The sequence below is a fragment of the Oncorhynchus masou genome, chromosome 18 (genome assembly GCF_036934945.1).
Source record: "Oncorhynchus masou masou isolate Uvic2021 chromosome 18, UVic_Omas_1.1, whole genome shotgun sequence".
Taxonomy (NCBI): Eukaryota; Metazoa; Chordata; class Actinopteri; order Salmoniformes; family Salmonidae; genus Oncorhynchus; species Oncorhynchus masou.
In genome coordinates, this window is record NC_088229.1 from 13,739,827 (window position 1) to 13,761,356 (window position 21,530).

Genomic DNA, 21,530 nt, shown 5'->3' on the forward strand with positions numbered 1-21,530 from the left:
AGTATTAGTCAGTGGATAGTTGCTGAGGGCAGTATTCGTCAGTGGATAGTTGCTGAGGGCAGTATTAGTCAGTGGATAGCTGCTGAGGGCAGTATTAGTCAGTGGATAGCTACTGAGGGCAGTATTAGTCAGTGGATAGTTGCTGAGGGCAGTATTATTCAGTGGATAGTTGCTGAGGGCAGTATTAGTCAGTGGATAGCTGCTGAGGGCAGTATTAGTCAGTGGATAGCTACTGAGGGCAGTATTAGTCAGTGGATAGTTGCTGAGGGCAGTATTATTCAGTGGATAGCTGCTGAGGGCAGTATTAGTCAGTGGATAGCTACTGAGGGCAGTATTAGTCAGTGGATAGTTGCTGAGGGCAGTATTAGTCAGTAGATAGCTTCCTCACTGAGGGCAGTATTAGCCAGTAGATAGCTTCCGCACTAAGGGCAGTGTTAGCCATCCACTCAGACTGAGGACCTCTCCACTCAGACTGAGGACCTTTCCGTTCAGACTGAGGACCTCTCTGTTCAGACTGAAGACCTCTCCGTTCAGACTGAGGACCTCTCTGTTCAGACTGAGGACCTCTCTGTTCAGACTGAGGACCTCTCTGTTCAGACTGAAGACCTCTCCGTTCAGACTGAGGAACTCTCTGTTCAGACTGATTGCTGTATGGGCATGACATAGCAGACCGACCATTTTCTATCACATCCCTCCTCCCACCCATGGGTGATGTGACATAGGATCACCACGCTCCTATTTCACCCCCTCTACATGACATCCATTAAAGCTGTGCAGGCCCACGACAGACAGGCAGACAGGCAGACAGGCAGGCAGGCAGGCAGGCAGGCAGGCAGGCAGACAGACAGACAGACAGACAGACAGACAGACAGACAGACAGACAGACAGACAGACAGACAGACAGACAGACAGACAGACAGACAGACAGACAGACAGACAGACAGACAGACAGAGAGAGAGGCCCCTACACATTAGCGTCCGGACCATTGAACCCAACAAGACCTGCAGTTGAATTATTGATAGCAACAGTACTAATGAGGAAACATTATCTGCCCTCTTCTGCTGACAGAGTCTTTGTCACAAATGGCACCATATTCCCTTCATAGTGGACCTATGGGGGCCTTGGTCAAAAGTAATGTACTATATAGGAAATGGGACTGCATTTGGGACGCAGTTATAGACACAGGGACAGGGACAGAGACATGGACAGGTAATCGCCATCCTGAGAATTGCAGGAAGGGACAGATTGACTACCCAGATCTTTGTGCCAGATTGACTGGCCAGATCTCACATACACTAAGACTGGTCCCAGGGATCTCAATATGGACACCCATTGCATAGCTGGGATCAAGTTCGATTTCCAATCTCTGTGTCTCTATAGTCCAGAACATGAACTGTTGCAGATAATGGATTTTCCCAAACTGTACTTTCACACAGCAGCATGTCACAGATAGAGAAACCCTAAGATCTGGAACGGCCCCTAAGATCTGGAGCGGCCCCTAAGATCTGGAGCGGCCCCTAAGATCTGGAGCGGCCCCTAAGATCTGGAGCGGGCCCTAAGATCTGGAGCGGCCTCTACGATTCGGTGCGGCCCCGAAGATCTGGAACGGCCCCTAAGATCTGGAACGGCCCCTAAGATCTGGAACGGCCCCTAAGATCTGGAGCGGCCCCTAAGATCTGGAGCGGCCTCTACGATTCGGTGCGGCCCCGAAGATCTGGAACGGCCCCTAAGATCTGGAACGGCCCCTAAGATCTGGAGCGGCCCCTAAGATCTGGAGCGGCCCCTAAGATCTGGAGCGGCCCCTAAGATCTGGAGCGGCCCCTAAGATCTGGAGCGCCCCCTAAGATCTGGAGCGGCCCCTAAGATCTGGAACGGCCCCTAAGCTCTGGAGCGGCCCCTAAGATCTGGAGCGGCCCCTAAGATCTGGAACGGCCCCTAAGATCTGGAGCGGCCCCTAAGATCTGGAACGGCCCCTAAGATCTGGAACGGCCCCTAAGATCTGGAGCGGCCCCTAAGATCTGGAGCGGCTCCTAAGACAGCGTTTTCCACCACCACGGACAAAACACCAAATGATGGAACTTCTCTTGGAAGAACGGTGTCTCATCTCTCCAATAGAGTTCCAGACACTTGGAGAATCTACGTCAAGGCACATGGAAGCTGTTCTGGTGGCTCGTGGTGACCCAACGTCCCATTAAGAAACTTTATGTTGGGGTTTCCTTTATTTAGTCAGTTACCTGTATGTTGGGGTTTCATTAGCAGGCTATGCTTAGAGCTGACATGGTTAAGGCTCAGCGTGGTAGTAGTGGTTTGTTGGGATATTTACATAAGCTTACATACTGTATGTTAGTGGTATGTTAAAAGATGCTGGTGTGCGTGAGAGTCTTTGCCTTGAGGTGGAGTATGAGCTGTGTGTTTATATATAAAATGTGTGGCTCCTAATCTGTGTGTGTGTTTACATACAACGCTGTGTGTGTGTGTGTGTGTGTGTGTGTGTGTGTGTGTGTGTGTGTGTGTGTGTGTGTGTGTGTGTGTGTGTGCGTGCGTGCGTGCGTGTGTGTGCGTGCGTGTGTTTGTGCTGTGTAGTGCAGCAGTAAGGTATTAGAGATGCCGGCAGACTCTTTAGTATTCACTCCAACATCTCTCTGACTCATACTCACTGCCCCAGCCTGAGACAAGGAGAGAAGGAGGGATAGAGTGGGGGAGGGAGAGAGGGAAGGAGAGGAAGAGAGAGACATGAGAAGAGGTAGAGGGGGGATAGGACGTGAGAAGAGGGAGAGGGGGACAGAGGGAAGGAGAGGAAGAGAGAGACTGAGGGAAGGAGAGGAAGAGAGAGACTGAGACAAGGAGAGAGGGAGAGAGCCTGAGACAAGGAGGACTGGGAGAGGACGAGAGAAGACAAGGCACTATAAAAGACAGACAGACAGACAGACAGGCAGGCATGCAGGCAGGCATGCAGGCAGGCAGGCAGGCAGGCAGGCAGGCAGGCAGGCAGGCAGGCAGGCAGGCAGGCAGGCAGGCAAGTCTCTTGTCTCTCTGTTTCTCTAGCTAGCCCTAGGCCACGTGTTTCAGTGTGTGTCTATGTGTTTGCCACTGTGTGTTTGCCACTGTGTGTTTGCAACTGTGTGTTTGCCACTGTGTGTTTGCCACTGTGTGTTTGCCACTGTGTGTTTGCCACTGTGTGTTTGCCACTGTGTGTTTGCAACTGTGTGTTTGCAACTGTGTGCTCTGTCCCCAAGGGGATGCATTTTTTGCCAGTTTTGTTAAGCCCTTCTTTTTGACTGATCTATCCCTTTTTAACCGCCAGTCCGCTTCTCAATGGCATCATGGCTTTGTGCTTCTGAATAGGTCTCTCTTGCTCTTTCTCCCTCTCTTCAAGCCCGTGACTCTCCTTCTTTCAGTTTCAGTTGTTGAGTAAGGGGTGAGCTAAGGAAGACTGCATAGACAGACTGCATAGACAGACTGCAAAGCAGGACATAATATTTAGATTACTTGGTTTTGTTTCATCCACAAGCAGCATGTTTTAATCTCTGCCTCTCCTCTCTTGTCTCTGTCCCGTTGCTCCCAGTCCTCTCCTCTCTGTCTCGTTGCTCCCAGTCCTCTCCTCTCTTGTCTCTCTGTCTCGTTGCTCCCGGTCCTCTCCTCTCTTGTCTCTCTGTCTCGTTGTTCCCGGTCCTCTCCTCTCTTGTCTCTCTGTCTCGTTGCTCCCGGTCCTCTCCTCTCTCTTCTCTCTGTCTCGTTGCTCCCGGTCCTCTCCTCTCTTGTCTCTCTGTCTCGTTGCTCCCGGTCCTCTCCTCTCTTGTCTCTCTGTCTCGTTGCTCCCGGTCCTCTCCTCTCTTGTCTCTCTGTCTCGTTGCTCCCGGTCCTCTCCTCTCTTGTCTCTCTGTCTCATTGCTCCCGGTCCTCTCCTCTCTGTCTCGTTGCTCCCGGTCCTCTCCTTTCTCATCTCTCTGTCTCGTTGCTCCCGGTCCTCTCCTCTCTGTCTCGTTGCTCCCAGTCCTCTCCTCTCGTCACTCCAAGTCTCTACATCCCTCTGTCTGTTTGCATTTTAGTTTAATCTCTGCCCCTCCTTGCTCTGTCACTTTCTATTCCATCTCTTTTTTACCCATCCTCCCCTTTTTCTGTCCCTCCATCCAAATCCTGTCCTTTGATGGCAATAGAGCAGGGTGACAGAATGCGTAGCCTGATAGGTTGACGAGTGAGAGGAGGATGGGGAGAAGGAGAGAAAGAGAGGACAAAAGGGTTCATCGGTCACATGGAGTCAAAGAACAGAGGAATGAGGGGCAGGGGCGATAAACGACGAGAGAAAGCGACGGACGCAAGCCGACAAAACATGCTGTTCATTCCACTGGGCGGAGGAGTGAGGAGAGAGGGGTGGGGGCGGAGGAGTGAGGAGAGAGGGGTGGGGGCGGAGGAGTGAGGAGAGAGGGATGGGGGCGGAGGAGTGAGGAGAGAGGGGTGGGGGCGGAGGAGTGAGGAGAGAGGGGTGGGGGCGGAGGAGTGAGGAGAGAGGGGTGGGGGCGGAGGAGTGAGGAGAGAGGGATGGGGGCGGAGGAGTGAGGAGAGAGGGGTGGGGGCGGAGATAGACTGGGACACACACATACATTATTAGTCCAGTGCTGTCTCCTTCATGACTTACACTCTGCATGATGGCAAGTGCCTGCCGCTGCTCCCATTGGTCGAGGCTGCCACCAATCAGAGCACACTTAGCACAGACATGTAAGGTTCCTTTAGATTATACACAACCCCAAAAATAAGAGAGAGAGAGAGAGAGAGAGAGAGAGAGAGAGAGAGAGAGAGAGAGAGAGAGAGAGAGAGAGAGAGAGACCAGTTTGACACCAAGGTATTCCCATCTCAGAAATGTTCCCACTGAACAGATATAGCTTGTCAGCTGTGTTGGAGACCATCACATTTTCTGGCTTCTCTGGAGTAGAAGATCTAGATGAAGCTGCTTTTCATTCTGTGATTGGGTAGTTAGACTTCATTCTGTGATTGGGGAGTTCGACTTCAGTCTGTGATTGGGGAGTTCGACTTCATTCTGTCATTAGGTAGTTCAACTTTGGCCAGTAGCTCCCCCTCCCTCTTGTGTCTGACGCACCCCAACCCCGAGGCTTATCTGAGACAGACAGGCAGCACAACTGCACCAGCATTACCCCGCCCCCCCCACCTCCTCCTCCTCACATACTGTTAATCACCTGGTGAGGGCGGACGCAAGGCAAGGCAAAGCGAGGGACAGACAGACAGCGTGTGCAGTGGTAGCAGTGGTAGCAGGTGGTAGTAGCAGCAGTCTCCGCTCACGTTTAGTTCTGCTTTTCTGACTTGCCAGCTGGAGAGAAAGAGAGAGAGAGAGAGAGAGAGAGAGAGAGAAGAGAGAGAGAGAGAGAGAGAGAGAGAAAGACGAGCGGTGAAAAAAATAAGAAAACAATTTGGAGCCATTGTCCCTTTGGAGAAAAGGGAGAGACGGAGAAACGAGGGAGCAGAGAGAAGGAAAAGCCACGATGATTTTGGGTGAGTTGTTGTCGTTTTCCTCTGCGTCTTGATATTTTTGGGGAGGTCAAATATTTCATCAGGCATCAGGCATTCTTCAAAACTTGATTTATTTATCATAGTCTCATGCACGCAACGTCTCAACAACGCTCAAGCTATCTGTCGTAGTGTTATTGAAGTGTTATTGAATACCAGCAAAAATGTAGCCTATGGATTATTATGATTATAGTAACAATCAAAAGCATCTATTTGCCGTGTCAGACAGATAACAGGAGGTCAAAGTGTGTTGTGTTGGAAGCATATCATTAAGATGTGTTTGGTCACATGACATGACCATGCTTCAGCTCTCTCCTGTCCTCTTCTCTCCTATCATGTCTTCTCCTCTTCTCTTCTCTCCTGTCCTCTCCTATCCTCTCCTGTCCTCCCCTATCCTCTCCTGTCCTCCCCTATCCTGTCCTCTCCTCTCCACTCATGTCCTCTTCTCTCCTGTCCTCTCCTGTCCTCTCCTGTCCTCTCCTATCCTGTCCTCTCCTCTCCTGTCCTCTCCTGTCCTCTCCTGTCCTCTTCTCTCCTGTCCTCTCCTATCCTCTCCTGTCCTCTCCTATCCTCTCCTGTCCTCTCGTATCCTCTCCTGTCCTCTCCTATCCTCACCTGTCCTCTCGTATCCTCTCCTGTCCTCTTCTATCCTCTTATCTCCTATCCTGTCCTCTCTTCTCCTCTTCTCTCCTGTCCTCTCCTCTCCTGTCCTCTCCTATCCCCTCCTCTTCTCTCCTATCATGTCCTCTCCTCTTCTCTCCTGTCCTGTCCTCTCCTATCCTGTCCTCTCCTATCCTGTCATCTCCTGTCCTCTTCTATCCTCTTCTCTCCTATCCTGCCCTCTCCTATCATGTCCTCTCCTGTCCTCTCCTCTTCTCTCCTGTCCTGTCCTATCCTGTCCTCTCCTGTCCTGTCCTCTCCTGTCCTCTCGTATCCTCTCCTGTCCTCTCCTCTTCTCTCCTGTCCTCTCATATCCTCTCCTGTCCTCTTCTATCCTCTTATCTCATATCCTGTCCTCTCCTGTCCTCTCATGTCCCCTTCTTTCCTGTTCTGTCCTCTCATGTTCTGTCCTCTCCTGTCCTGTCCTCTCCTATCCTGTCATCTCCTATCCTGTCCTCTCCTATCCTGTCCTCTCCTATCCTGTCATCTCCTGTCCTCTTCCATCCTCTTCTATCCTCTTCTCTCCTGTCCTCTCGTATCCTCTCCTGTCCTCTTCTATCCTCTTATCTCCTATCCTGTCCTCTCTTCTCCTCTTCTCTCCTGTCCTTTCCTCTCCTGTCCTCTCATGTCCTCTTCTTTCCTGTTCTGTCCTCTCATGTCCTGTCCTCTCCTGTCCTGTCCTCTTCTCTCCTGTCCTCTTCTCTCCTGTCCTTTACTGTCCTGTATGTCCTGCCGAGAGAGTTTGAGGTGATACAGCTGTGCATACTGCAACTATCCGGCACCAACAGTCAAGCACACAAAAACATGTGAGGGCTACATGTGAAAGTTGTTGGGTGTATACATTGTCACATATGAATGTAAACATTCTCCTTTGGTGCTGCAGGGTTCTTCAAAGGATTTAATTTGCTGTTCTACCAAGATACATTATGTGAGAAAAGATCCTATTGTGTATTCATACAGCTGCGTCATACATACATTTCAGTGTGTGGCTAGATACACCGACAAGCAATGCAATGCATTTGCAGCAAATGTGCTCCACAGAATATACTGTCATTCAGCATGGTTTAGTATTCTAGTCTCATAGTCCACACGTGGGTGAGGGGAGACAGAAGCCTTCCTTCCAGTCTCTCTGCTAGTCCGTCTGTACTAACTCTACTGCTGCTGCAGGGGATGGGAGCTCTGCTACTGAAACACTGTAAGTCACCGTGTTTCATAGACTGTGTGTGGGTGTGTGTTGCAGGTTAACTGTTTGCTAGTGTGAGGAAGAAGCATGTGTCAAAAATATGTATTTTGATGTGTGTGTTGTGTCGTGAGAGATGCTGTGTGTAAGGTTATGTACTGTATATGTGTCAGTCTTTTAGCTGCGCTGTGTGTGTGTGTGTGTGTGTGTGTGTGTGTGTGTGTGTGTGTGTGTGTGTGTGTGTGTGTGCACGTGTGTGTGTGTGTGTGTGCGTGTGTGTGTGTGTGTGTGTGTGTGTGTGTGTGTGTGTGTGTGTGTGTGTGTGTGTGTGTGTGTGTGTGTGTGTGTGTGTGTGTGTGTGTGTGTGTGTGTGTGTGTGTGTGTGTGTGTGTGTGTGTGTGTGCATGTATTGCTATGTGTTCTGGCTCAGGATTGGCCACATTTAAAGATTTAAAACGCATTTAAAACGGATGCCTTTACATGTAAAACACATTTAAAACACATGCCTTTACATTTAAAACGCATTTAAAACGGATGCCTTTACATTTAAAACTCATGCCATTACATTTAAAACTCTTGCCTTCACATTTAAGACGCATTTAAAACACATGCATTTACATTTTAAACACATGCTTTTACATTTAAAACGCATTTAAAACACATGTCTTTACATTTAAAACGCATGCCTTTACATTTAAAACACATGCCTGTACATTTAAAACGCATTTAAAACACATGCCTTTACATTTAAAACGCATGCCTTTACATTTAAAACACATGCCTTTACATTTAAAACGCATTTAAAACACATGCCTTACATTTAAAACCCATGCCTTTACATTTAAAATGCATGCCTTTACATTTAAAACACATGCCTTTACATTTAAAACTCATGCCTTTACATTTAAAACTCATGCCTTTACATTTAAAACTCATGCCTTTACATTTAAAACGCATTTAAAACACATGCTTTTACATTTAAAACACATGCCTTTACAATTAAAATGCATTTTAAACAGATGCCTTTACATTTAAAACTCATGCCTTTACATTTCAAACACATGCCTTTACATTTAAAACACATGCTTTTACATTGAAAAAATATTTAAAACACATGCCTTTACATTTTAAACACATGCCTTTACATTTAAAACGCATGCCTTTACATTTAAAACTCATGCATTTACATTTAAAACACATGCCTTTACATTTAAAACGCATGCCTTTACATTTAATACGCATTTAAAACGGATGCCTTTACATTTAAAACACATGGCTTTACATTTAAAACGCATGTATTTACATTTAAAACACATGCCTTTACATTTAAAACTCATGCCTTTACATTTAAAACTCATGCCTTTACATTTAAAACGCATTTAAAACACATGCCTTTACATTTAATACACATGCCTTTACATTTAAAACTCATGCCTTTACATTTAAAACTCATGCCTTTACATTTAAAACTCATGCCTTTACATTTAAAACGCATTTAAAACGGATGCCTTTACATTAAAAACGGATGCCTTTACATTTAAAACGAATGCCTTTACATTTAAAACACATGCCTTTACATTTTAAACGAATTTAAAAGGGATGCCTTTACATTTAAAACACATGCCTTTACATTTCAAACTCATGCCTTTACATTTAAAACGCATTTAAAACGGATGCCTTTACATTTAAAACGCATGCCTTTACATTTAAAACACATGCCTTTACATTTAATACGCATTTTAAACAGATGTCTTTACATTTGAAACTCATGCCGTTACATTTAAAACACATGCCTTTACATTTAAAACGCATGCTTTTACATTTAAAACACATTTAACACACATGCCTTTACATTTGAAACCCATGCCTTTACATTTAAAATGCATGCCTTTACATTTAAAACTCATGCATTTACATTTAAAACGCATGCCTTTACATTTAAAACACATGCTTTTACATTTAATACGCATTTAAAACGGATGCCTTTACATTTAAAACAAATGGCTTTCCATTTAAAACGCATGCCTTTACATGTAAAACACATTTAAAACACATGCCTTTACATTTAAAACGCATTTAAAACACATGCATTTACATTTTAAACACACGCTTTTACATTTAAAACGCATTTAAAACACGTCTTTACATTTAAAACGCATGCCTTTACATTTAAAACACATGCCTGTACATTTAAAACGCATTTAAAACACATGCCTTTACATTTAAAACGCATGCCTTTACATTTAAAACACATGCCTTTACATTTAAAACGCATTTAAAACACATGCCTTTACATTTAAAATGCATGCCTTTACATTTAAAACACATGCCTTTACATTTAAAACTCATGCCTTTACATTTAAAACACATGCCTTTACATTTAAAACTCATGCCTTTACATTTAAAACGCATTTAAAACACATGCTTTTACATTTAAAACACATGCCTTTACAATTAAAATGCATTTTAAACAGATGCCTTTACATTTAAAACTCATGCCTTTACATTTCAAACACATGCCTTTACATTTAAAACACATGCTTTTACATTGAAAAAATATTTAAAACACATGCCTTTACATTTTAAACACATGCCTTTACATTTAAAACGCATGCCTTTACATTTAAAACTCATGCATTTACATTTAAAACACATGCCTTTACATTTAAAACGCATGCCTTTACATTTAATACGCATTTAAAACACATGCCTTTACATTTAAAACGCATTTAAAACACATGCATTTACATTTTAAACACATGCTTTTACATTTAAAACGCATTTAAAACACATGTCTTTACATTTAAAACGCATGCCTTTACATTTAAAACACATGCCTGTACATTTAAAACGCATTTAAAACACATGCCTTTACATTTAAAACGCATGCCTTTACATTTAAAACACATGCCTTTACATTTAAAACGCATTTAAAACACATGCCTTACATTTAAAACCCATGCCTTTACATTTAAAATGCATGCCTTTACATTTAAAACACATGCCTTTACATTTAAAACTCATGCCTTTACATTTAAAACTCATGCCTTTACATTTAAAACTCATGCCTTTACATTTAAAACGCATTTAAAACACATGCTTTTACATTTAAAACACATGCCTTTACAATTAAAATGCATTTTAAACAGATGCCTTTACATTTAAAACTCATGCCTTTACATTTCAAACACATGCCTTTACATTTAAAACGCATGCCTTTACATTGAAAAAATATTTAAAACACATGCCTTTACATTTTAAACACATGCCTTTACATTTAAAACGCATGCCTTTACATTTAAAACTCATGCATTTACATTTAAAACACATGCCTTTACATTTAAAACGCATGCCTTTACATTTAATACGCATTTAAAACGGATGCCTTTACATTTAAAACACATGGCTTTACATTTAAAACGCATGTATTTACATTTAAAACACATGCCTTTACATTTAAAACTCATGCCTTTACATTTAAAACTCATGCCTTTACATTTAAAACGCATTTAAAACACATGCCTTTACATTTAATACACATGCCTTTACATTTAAAACTCATGCCTTTACATTTAAAACTCATGCCTTTACATTTAAAACTCATGCCTTTACATTTAATACGCATTTTAAACAGATGTCTTTACATTTGAAACTCATGCCGTTACATTTAAAACACATGCCTTTACATTTAAAACGCATGCTTTTACATTTAAAACACATTTAACACACATGCCTTTACATTTGAAACCCATGCCTTTACATTTAAAATGCATGCCTTTACATTTATTACTCATGCATTTACATTTAAAACGCATGCCTTTACATTTAAAACACATGCTTTTACATTTAATACGCATTTAAAACGGATGGCTTTACATTTCAAACTCATGCCGTTACATTTAAAACACATGCCTTTACATTTAAAACACATTTAAAACGGATGCCTTTACATTTAAAACAAATGGCTTTCCATTTAAAACGCATGCCTTTACATTTAAAACACATGCATTTACATTTAAAATGCATGCCTTTACATTTAAAACTCATGCCTTTACATTTAAAACTCATGCCTTTACATTTAAAACGCATTTAAAACGGATGCCTTTACATTTAAAACACATGCCTTTACATTTTAAACAAATTTAAAAGGGATGCCTTTACATTTAAAACACATGCCTTTACATTTCAAACTCAAGCCTTTACATTTAAAACGCATTTAAAACGGATGCCTTTACATTTAAAACGCATGCCTTTACATTTAAAACGCATGCCTTTACATTTAAAACACATTTAAAACGGATGCCTTTACATTTAAAACTCATGCCTTTACATTTAAAACTCATGCCTTTACATTTAAAACGCATTTAAAACACATGCCTTTACATTTAAAACGCATGCCTTTACATTTAAAACTCATGCATTTACATTTAAAAAGCATGCCTTTACATTTAAAGCACATGCTTTTACATTTAATATGCATTTAAAACACATGCCTTTACATTTTAAACACATGCCTTTACATTTAAAACGCATGCCTTTACATTTAAAACACATGCCTTTACATTTAATACGCATTTAAAACGGATGGCTTTACATTTAAAACTTATGCCGTTACATTCAAAACACATGCCTTTACATTTAAAACGCATTTAAAACTCATGCCTTTACATTTAAAACTCAAGCCTTTACATTTAAAACACATGCCTTTACATTTAAAACAGATGCCTTTACATTTAAAACGCATTTAACACATATATCTTTACATTTAAAACACATGCCTTTAAATTTAAAACTCATGCCTTTACATTTAAAACTCATGCCTTTACATTTAAAACTCATGCCTTTACATTTAAAACTCATGCCTTTACATTTAAAACACATTTAAAACGGATGCCCTTACATTTAAAACACATGCCTTTACATTTAAAACACATGCCTTTACATTTAAAACTCATGCCTTTACATTTAAAACTCATGCCTTTACATTTAAAACTCATGCCTTTACATTTAAAACACATTTAAAACGGATGCCCTTACATTTAAAACGGATGCCTTTACATTTAAAACGCATTTAAAACGGATGCCTTTACATTTAAAACTCATGTCTTTATATTTAAAACTCATGCCTTTACATTTAAACGCATTTAAAACACATGCCTTTACATTTAAAACACATGCCTTATCATTTAAAACACATGCTTTTACATTTAAAACACATTTAAAACACATGCCTTTACATTTTAAACACATGCCTTTACATTTAAAAAGCATGCCTTTACATTCAAAACTCATGCATTTACATTTAAAACGCATGCCTTTACATTTAAAACACATGCTTTTACATTTAATACGCATTTAAAACGGATGGCTTTACATTTCAAACTCATGCCGTTACATTTAAAACACATGCCTTTACATTTAAAACGCATTTAAAACGGATGCCTTTACATTTAAAACAAATGGCTTTCCATTTAAAATGCATGCCTTTACATTTAAAACACATGCCTTTACATTTAAAACACATGCCTTTACATTTAATACGCATTTAAAACGGATGGCTTTACATTTAAAACTCATGCCGTTACATTTAAAACACATGCGTTTACATTTAAAACGCATTTAAAACAAATGGCTTTACATTTAAAACGCATGCCTTTACATTTAAAACTCATGCCTTTACATTTAAAACTCATGCCTGTACATTTAAAACGCATTCCTTTACATTTAAAACGCATTCCTTTACATTTAAAACGCATGCCTTTACATTTAAAACACATTTAAAACACATGCCTTTACATTTAAAACACATGCCTTTACATTTAAAACAGATGCCTTTACATTTAAAACGCATTTAACACATATGTCTTTACATTTAAAACACATGCCTTTAAATTTAAAACTCATGCCTTTACATTTAAAACTCATGCCTTTACATTTAAAACTCATGCCTTTACATTTAAAACTCATGCCTTTACATTTAAAACACATTTAAAACGGATGCCCTTACATTTAAAACACATGCCTTTACATTTAAAACACATGCCTTTACATTTAAAACTCATGCCTTTACATTTAAAACTCATGCCTTTACATTTAAAACTGTATATGTGTCAGTCTTTTAGCTGCGCTGTGTGTGTGTGTGTGTGTGTGTGTGTGTGTGTGTGTGTGTGTGTGTGTGTGTGTGTGTGTGCACGTGTGTGTGTGTGTGTGCGTAATGTGTGTGTGTGTGTGTGTGTGTGTGTGTGTGTGTGTGTGTGTGTGTGTGTGTGTGTGTGTGTGTGTGTGTGTGTGTGTGTGTGTGTGTGTGTGTGTGTGTGTGTGTGTGTGTGTGTGTGTGTGTGTGTGTGTGTGTGTGTGTGTGCATGTATTGCTATGTGTTCTGGCTCAGGATTGGCCACATTTAAAGATTTAAAACGCATTTAAAACGGATGCCTTTACATGTAAAACACATTTAAAACACATGCCTTTACATTTAAAACGCATTTAAAACGGATGCCTTTACATTTAAAACTCATGCCATTACATTTAAAACTCTTGCCTTCACATTTAAGACGCATTTAAAACACATGCATTTACATTTTAAACACATGCTTTTACATTTAAAACGCATTTAAAACACATGTCTTTACATTTAAAACGCATGCCTTTACATTTAAAACACATGCCTGTACATTTAAAACGCATTTAAAACACATGCCTTTACATTTAAAACGCATGCCTTTACATTTAAAACACATGCCTTTACATTTAAAACGCATTTAAAACACATGCCTTACATTTAAAACCCATGCCTTTACATTTAAAATGCATGCCTTTACATTTAAAACACATGCCTTTACATTTAAAACTCATGCCTTTACATTTAAAACTCATGCCTTTACATTTAAAACTCATGCCTTTACATTTAAAACGCATTTAAAACACATGCTTTTACATTTAAAACACATGCCTTTACAATTAAAATGCATTTTAAACAGATGCCTTTACATTTAAAACTCATGCCTTTACATTTCAAACACATGCCTTTACATTTAAAACACATGCTTTTACATTGAAAAAATATTTAAAACACATGCCTTTACATTTTAAACACATGCCTTTACATTTAAAACGCATGCCTTTACATTTAAAACTCATGCATTTACATTTAAAACACATGCCTTTACATTTAAAACGCATGCCTTTACATTTAATACGCATTTAAAACGGATGCCTTTACATTTAAAACACATGGCTTTACATTTAAAACGCATGTATTTACATTTAAAACACATGCCTTTACATTTAAAACTCATGCCTTTACATTTAAAACTCATGCCTTTACATTTAAAACTCATGCCTTTACATTTAAAACGCATTTAAAACGGATGCCTTTACATTAAAAACGGATGCCTTTACATTTAAAACGAATGCCTTTACATTTAAAACACATGCCTTTACATTTTAAACGAATTTAAAAGGGATGCCTTTACATTTAAAACACATGCCTTTACATTTCAAACTCATGCCTTTACATTTAAAACGCATTTAAAACGGATGCCTTTACATTTAAAACGCATGCCTTTACATTTAAAACACATGCCTTTACATTTAATACGCATTTTAAACAGATGTCTTTACATTTGAAACTCATGCCGTTACATTTAAAACACATGCCTTTACATTTAAAACGCATGCTTTTACATTTAAAACGCATTTAAAACGGATGCCTTTACATTTAAAACGAATGCCTTTACATTTAAAACACATGCCTTTACATTTTAAACGAATTTAAAAGGGATGCCTTTACATTTAAAACACATGCCTTTACATTTCAAACTCATGCCTTTACATTTAAAACGCATTTAAAACGGATGCCTTTACATTTAAAACGCATGCCTTTACATTTAAAACACATGCCTTTACATTTAATACGCATTTTAAACAGATGTCTTTACATTTGAAACTCATGCCGTTACATTTAAAACACATGCCTTTACATTTAAAACGCATGCTTTTACATTTAAAACACATTTAACACACATGCCTTTACATTTGAAACCCATGCCTTTACATTTAAAATGCATGCCTTTACATTTAAAACTCATGCATTTACATTTAAAACGCATGCCTTTACATTTAAAACACATGCTTTTACATTTAATACGCATTTAAAACGGATGCCTTTACATTTAAAACAAATGGCTTTCCATTTAAAACGCATGCCTTTACATGTAAAACACATTTAAAACACATGCCTTTACATTTAAAACGCATTTAAAACACATGCATTTACATTTTAAACACACGCTTTTACATTTAAAACGCATTTAAAACACGTCTTTACATTTAAAACGCATGCCTTTACATTTAAAACACATGCCTGTACATTTAAAACGCATTTAAAACACATGCCTTTACATTTAAAACGCATGCCTTTACATTTAAAACACATGCCTTTACATTTAAAACGCATTTAAAACACATGCCTTTACATTTAAAATGCATGCCTTTACATTTAAAACACATGCCTTTACATTTAAAACTCATGCCTTTACATTTAAAACTCATGCCTTTACATTTAAAACTCATGCCTTTACATTTAAAACGCATTTAAAACACATGCTTTTACATTTAAAACACATGCCTTTACAATTAAAATGCATTTTAAACAGATGCCTTTACATTTAAAACTCATGCCTTTACATTTCAAACACATGCCTTTACATTTAAAACACATGCTTTTACATTGAAAAAATATTTAAAACACATGCCTTTACATTTTAAACACATGCCTTTACATTTAAAACACATTTAAAACGGATGCCTTTACATTTAAAACAAATGGCTTTCCATTTAAAACGCATGCCTTTACATGTAAAACACATTTAAAACACATGCCTTTACATTTAAAACGCATTTAAAACACATGCATTTACATTTTAAACACATGCTTTTACATTTAAAACGCATTTAAAACACATGTCTTTACATTTAAAACGCATGCCTTTACATTTAAAACACATGCCTGTACATTTAAAACGCATTTAAAACACATGCCTTTACATTTAAAACGCATGCCTTTACATTTAAAACACATGCCTTTACATTTAAAACGCATTTAAAACACATGCCTTACATTTAAAACCCATGCCTTTACATTTAAAATGCATGCCTTTACATTTAAAACACATGCCTTTACAATTAAAATGCATTTTAAACAGATGCCTTTACATTTAAAACTCATGCCTTTACATTTCAAACACATGCCTTTACATTTAAAACCCATGCCTTTACATTTAAAATGCATGCCTTTACATTTAAAACACATGCCTTTACAATTAAAATGCATTTTAAACAGATGCCTTTACATTTAAAACTCATGCCTTTACATTTCAAACACATGCCTTTACATTTAAAACACATGCTTTTACATTGAAAAAATATTTAAAACACATGCCTTTACATTTTAAACACATGCCTTTACATTTAAAACGCATGCCTTTACATTTAAAACTCATGCATTTACATTTAAAACACATGCCTTTACATTTAAAACGCATGCCTTTACATTTAATACGCATTTAAAACGGATGCCTTTACATTTAAAACACATGGCTTTACATTTAAAACGCATGTATTTACATTTAAAACACATGCCTTTACATTTAAAACTCATGCCTTTACATTTAAAACTCATGCCTTTACATTTAAAACACATTTAAAACACATGCCTTTACATTTAATACACATGCCTTTACATTTAAAACTCATGCCTTTACATTTAAAACTCATGCCTTTACATTTAAAACTCATGCCTTTACATTTAATACGCATTTTAAACAGATGTCTTTACATTTGAAACTCATGCCGTTACATTTAAAACACATGCCTTTACATTTAAAACGCATGCTTTTACATTTAAAACACATTTAACACACATGCCTTTACATTTGAAACCCATGCCTTTACATTTAAAATGCATGCCTTTACATTTATTACTCATGCATTTACATTTAAAACGCATGCCTTTACATTTAAAACACATGCTTTTACATTTAATACGCATTTAAAACGGATGGCTTTACATTTCAAACTCATGCCGTTACATTTAAAACACATGCCTTTACATTTAAAACACATTTAAAACGGATGCCTTTACATTTAAAACAAATGGCTTTCCATTTAAAACGCATGCCTTTACATTTAAAACACATGCATTTACATTTAAAATGCATGCCTTTACATTTAAAACTCATGCCTTTACATTTAAAACTCATGCCTTTACATTTAAAACGCATTTAAAACGGATGCCTTTACATTTAAAACACATGCCTTTACATTTTAAACAAATTTAAAAGGGATGCCTTTACATTTAAAACACATGCCTTTACATTTCAAACTCAAGCCTTTACATTTAAAACGCATTTAAAACGGATGCCTTTACATTTAAAACGCATGCCTTTACATTTAAAACGCATGCCTTTACATTTAAAACACATTTAAAACGGATGCCTTTACATTTAAAACTCATGCCTTTACATTTAAAACTCATGCCTTTACATTTAAAACGCATTTAAAACACATGCCTTTACATTTAAAACGCATGCCTTTACATTTAAAACTCATGCATTTACATTTAAAAAGCATGCCTTTACATTTAAAGCACATGCTTTTACATTTAATATGCATTTAAAACACATGCCTTTACATTTTAAACACATGCCTTTACATTTAAAACGCATGCCTTTACATTTAAAACACATGCCTTTACATTTAATACGCATTTAAAACGGATGGCTTTACATTTAAAACTTATGCCGTTACATTCAAAACACATGCCTTTACATTTAAAACGCATTTAAAACTCATGCCTTTACATTTAAAACTCAAGCCTTTACATTTAAAACACATGCCTTTACATTTAAAACAGATGCCTTTACATTTAAAACGCATTTAACACATATATCTTTACATTTAAAACACATGCCTTTAAATTTAAAACTCATGCCTTTACATTTAAAACTCATGCCTTTACATTTAAAACTCATGCCTTTACATTTAAAACTCATGCCTTTACATTTAAAACACATTTAAAACGGATGCCCTTACATTTAAAACACATGCCTTTACATTTAAAACACATGCCTTTACATTTAAAACTCATGCCTTTACATTTAAAACTCATGCCTTTACATTTAAAACTCATGCCTTTACATTTAAAACACATTTAAAACGGATGCCCTTACATTTAAAACGGATGCCTTTACATTTAAAACGCATTTAAAACGGATGCCTTTACATTTAAAACTCATGTCTTTATATTTAAAACTCATGCCTTTACATTTAAACGCATTTAAAACACATGCCTTTACATTTAAAACACATGCCTTATCATTTAAAACACATGCTTTTACATTTAAAACACATTTAAAACACATGCCTTTACATTTTAAACACATGCCTTTACATTTAAAAAGCATGCCTTTACATTCAAAACTCATGCATTTACATTTAAAACGCATGCCTTTACATTTAAAACACATGCTTTTACATTTAATACGCATTTAAAACGGATGGCTTTACATTTCAAACTCATGCCGTTACATTTAAAACACATGCCTTTACATTTAAAACGCATTTAAAACGGATGCCTTTACATTTAAAACAAATGGCTTTCCATTTAAAATGCATGCCTTTACATTTAAAACACATGCCTTTACATTTAAAACACATGCCTTTACATTTAATACGCATTTAAAACGGATGGCTTTACATTTAAAACTCATGCCGTTACATTTAAAACACATGCGTTTACATTTAAAACGCATTTAAAACAAATGGCTTTACATTTAAAACGCATGCCTTTACATTTAAAACTCATGCCTTTACATTTAAAACTCATGCCTGTACATTTAAAACGCATTCCTTTACATTTAAAACGCATTCCTTTACATTTAAAACGCATGCCTTTACATTTAAAACACATTTAAAACACATGCCTTTACATTTAAAACACATGCCTTTACATTTAAAAGCATGCCTTTACATTTAAAACACATGCCTTTACATTTAAAACAGATGCCTTTACATTTAAAACGCATTTAACACATATGTCTTTACATTTAAAACACATGCCTTTAAATTTAAAACTCATGCCTTTACATTTAAAACTCATGCCTTTACATTTAAAACTCATGCCTTTACATTTAAAACTCATGCCTTTACATTTAAAACACATTTAAAACGGATGCCCTTACATTTAAAACACATGCCTTTACATTTAAAACACATGCCTTTACATTTAAAACTCATGCCTTTACATTTAAAACTCATGCCTTTACATTTAAAACTCATGCCTTTACATTTAAAACACATTTAAAACGGATGCCCTTACATTTAAAACGGATGCCTTTACATTTAAAACACATTTAAAACACATGCCTTTACATTTTAAACACATGCCTTTACATTTAAAAAGCATGCCTTTACATTCAAAACTCATGCATTTACATTTAAAACGCATGCCTTTACATTTAAAACACATGCTTTCACATTTAATACGCATTTAAAACGGATGGCTTTACATTTCAAACTCATGCCGTTACATTTAAAACACATGCCTTTACATTTAAAACGCATTTAAAACGGATGCCTTTACATTTAAAACAAATGGCTTTCCATTTAAAATGCATGCCTTTACATTTAAAACACATGCCTTTACATTTAAAACACATGCCTTTACATTTAATACGCATTTAAAACGGATGGCTTTACATTTAAAACTCATGCCGTTATATTTAAAACACATGCGTTTACATTTAAAACGCATTTAAAACAAATGGCTTTACATTTAAAACGCATGCCTTTACATTTAACACTCATGCCTTTACATTTACAACTCATGCCTGTACATTTAAAACGCATGCCTTTACATTTAAAACGCATGCCTTTACATTTAAAACACATTTAAAACGCATTCCTTTACATTTAAAACGCATTCCTTTACATTTAAAACGCATGCCTTTACATTTAAAACACATTTAAAACACATGCCTTTACATTTAAAACACATGCCTTTACATTTAAAAGCATGCCTTTACATTTAAAACTCATGCCTTTACATTTATAACACATGCCTTTACATTTAAAACACATGCCTTTACATTTAAAACTCATGCCTTTACATTTAAAACACATTTAAAACACATGCCTTTACATTTAAAACACATGCATTTACATTTAAAACTAATTTTAAACGGAAGCCTTTACATTTAAAACTCATGCCTTTACATTTAAAACACATGCCTTTACATTTAAAACACATTTAAAACGGATGCCTTTACATTTAAAACACATGGCTTTACATTTAAAACGCATGCCTTTACATTTAAAATACATGCCTTTACATTTACAACTCATGCCTTTACATTTAAAACACATGCCTTTACATTTAAAACAGATGCCTTTACATTTAAAACGCATTTAACACATATGCCTTTACATTTAAAACACATGCCTTTAAATTTAAAATGCATTTAAAACACATGCCTTTACATTTAAAACACATGCCTTTACATTTAAAACTCATGCCTTTACATTTAAAACTCATGCCTTTACATTTAAAACTCATGCCTTTACATTTAAAACACATTTAAAACGGATGCCCTTATATTTAAAACGGATGCCTTTAAATTTAAAACGCATTTAAAATGGATGCCTTTACATTTAAAACTCATGCCTTTACATTTAAAACTCATGCCTTTACATTTAAAACGCATTTAAAACGGATGCCTTTACATTTAAAATGGATGCCTTTACATTTAAAACAGATGCCTTGGCTGATTCAACGGCAGCTCGCTACAGTACTGCTCCCCTCCTCTTCTTCACTCCTCCACTCCACTCCTCTCAGCTCCTCTCCTCCGCTCCGCCTCTCCTCCCCTCCTCTCCGCCTCTCCTCTCCTCCTCTCCTCCGCTCCTATCCCCTGCTCTTCTCCTCTGCTCTTCTCCACTCCTCTCCTCAACTATCCCTCTTCTCCGTTCCCCCTCCTCTTCTTCACTCCCCCACTCCACTCCTCTCCGCTCCCCTCCTCCACTCCTCAACTCTCCCTCTCCTCCGCTCTGCCTCTCCTCCCCTCCTCTCCGTCTCTCCTCTCCTCCGCCTCTCCTCTCCTCCTCTCCTCTCCTCTC

General features: G+C 37.6%; 1 pseudogene; it reads left to right on the forward strand.

Moving 5' to 3' along the window:
- The first annotated feature begins 5,213 nt into the window (after nucleotides 1-5,213).
- Nucleotides 5,214-21,530, forward strand: part of LOC135504002 (zinc finger protein 385A-like) — a 163,403-nt pseudogene continuing 147,086 nt past the window's right edge.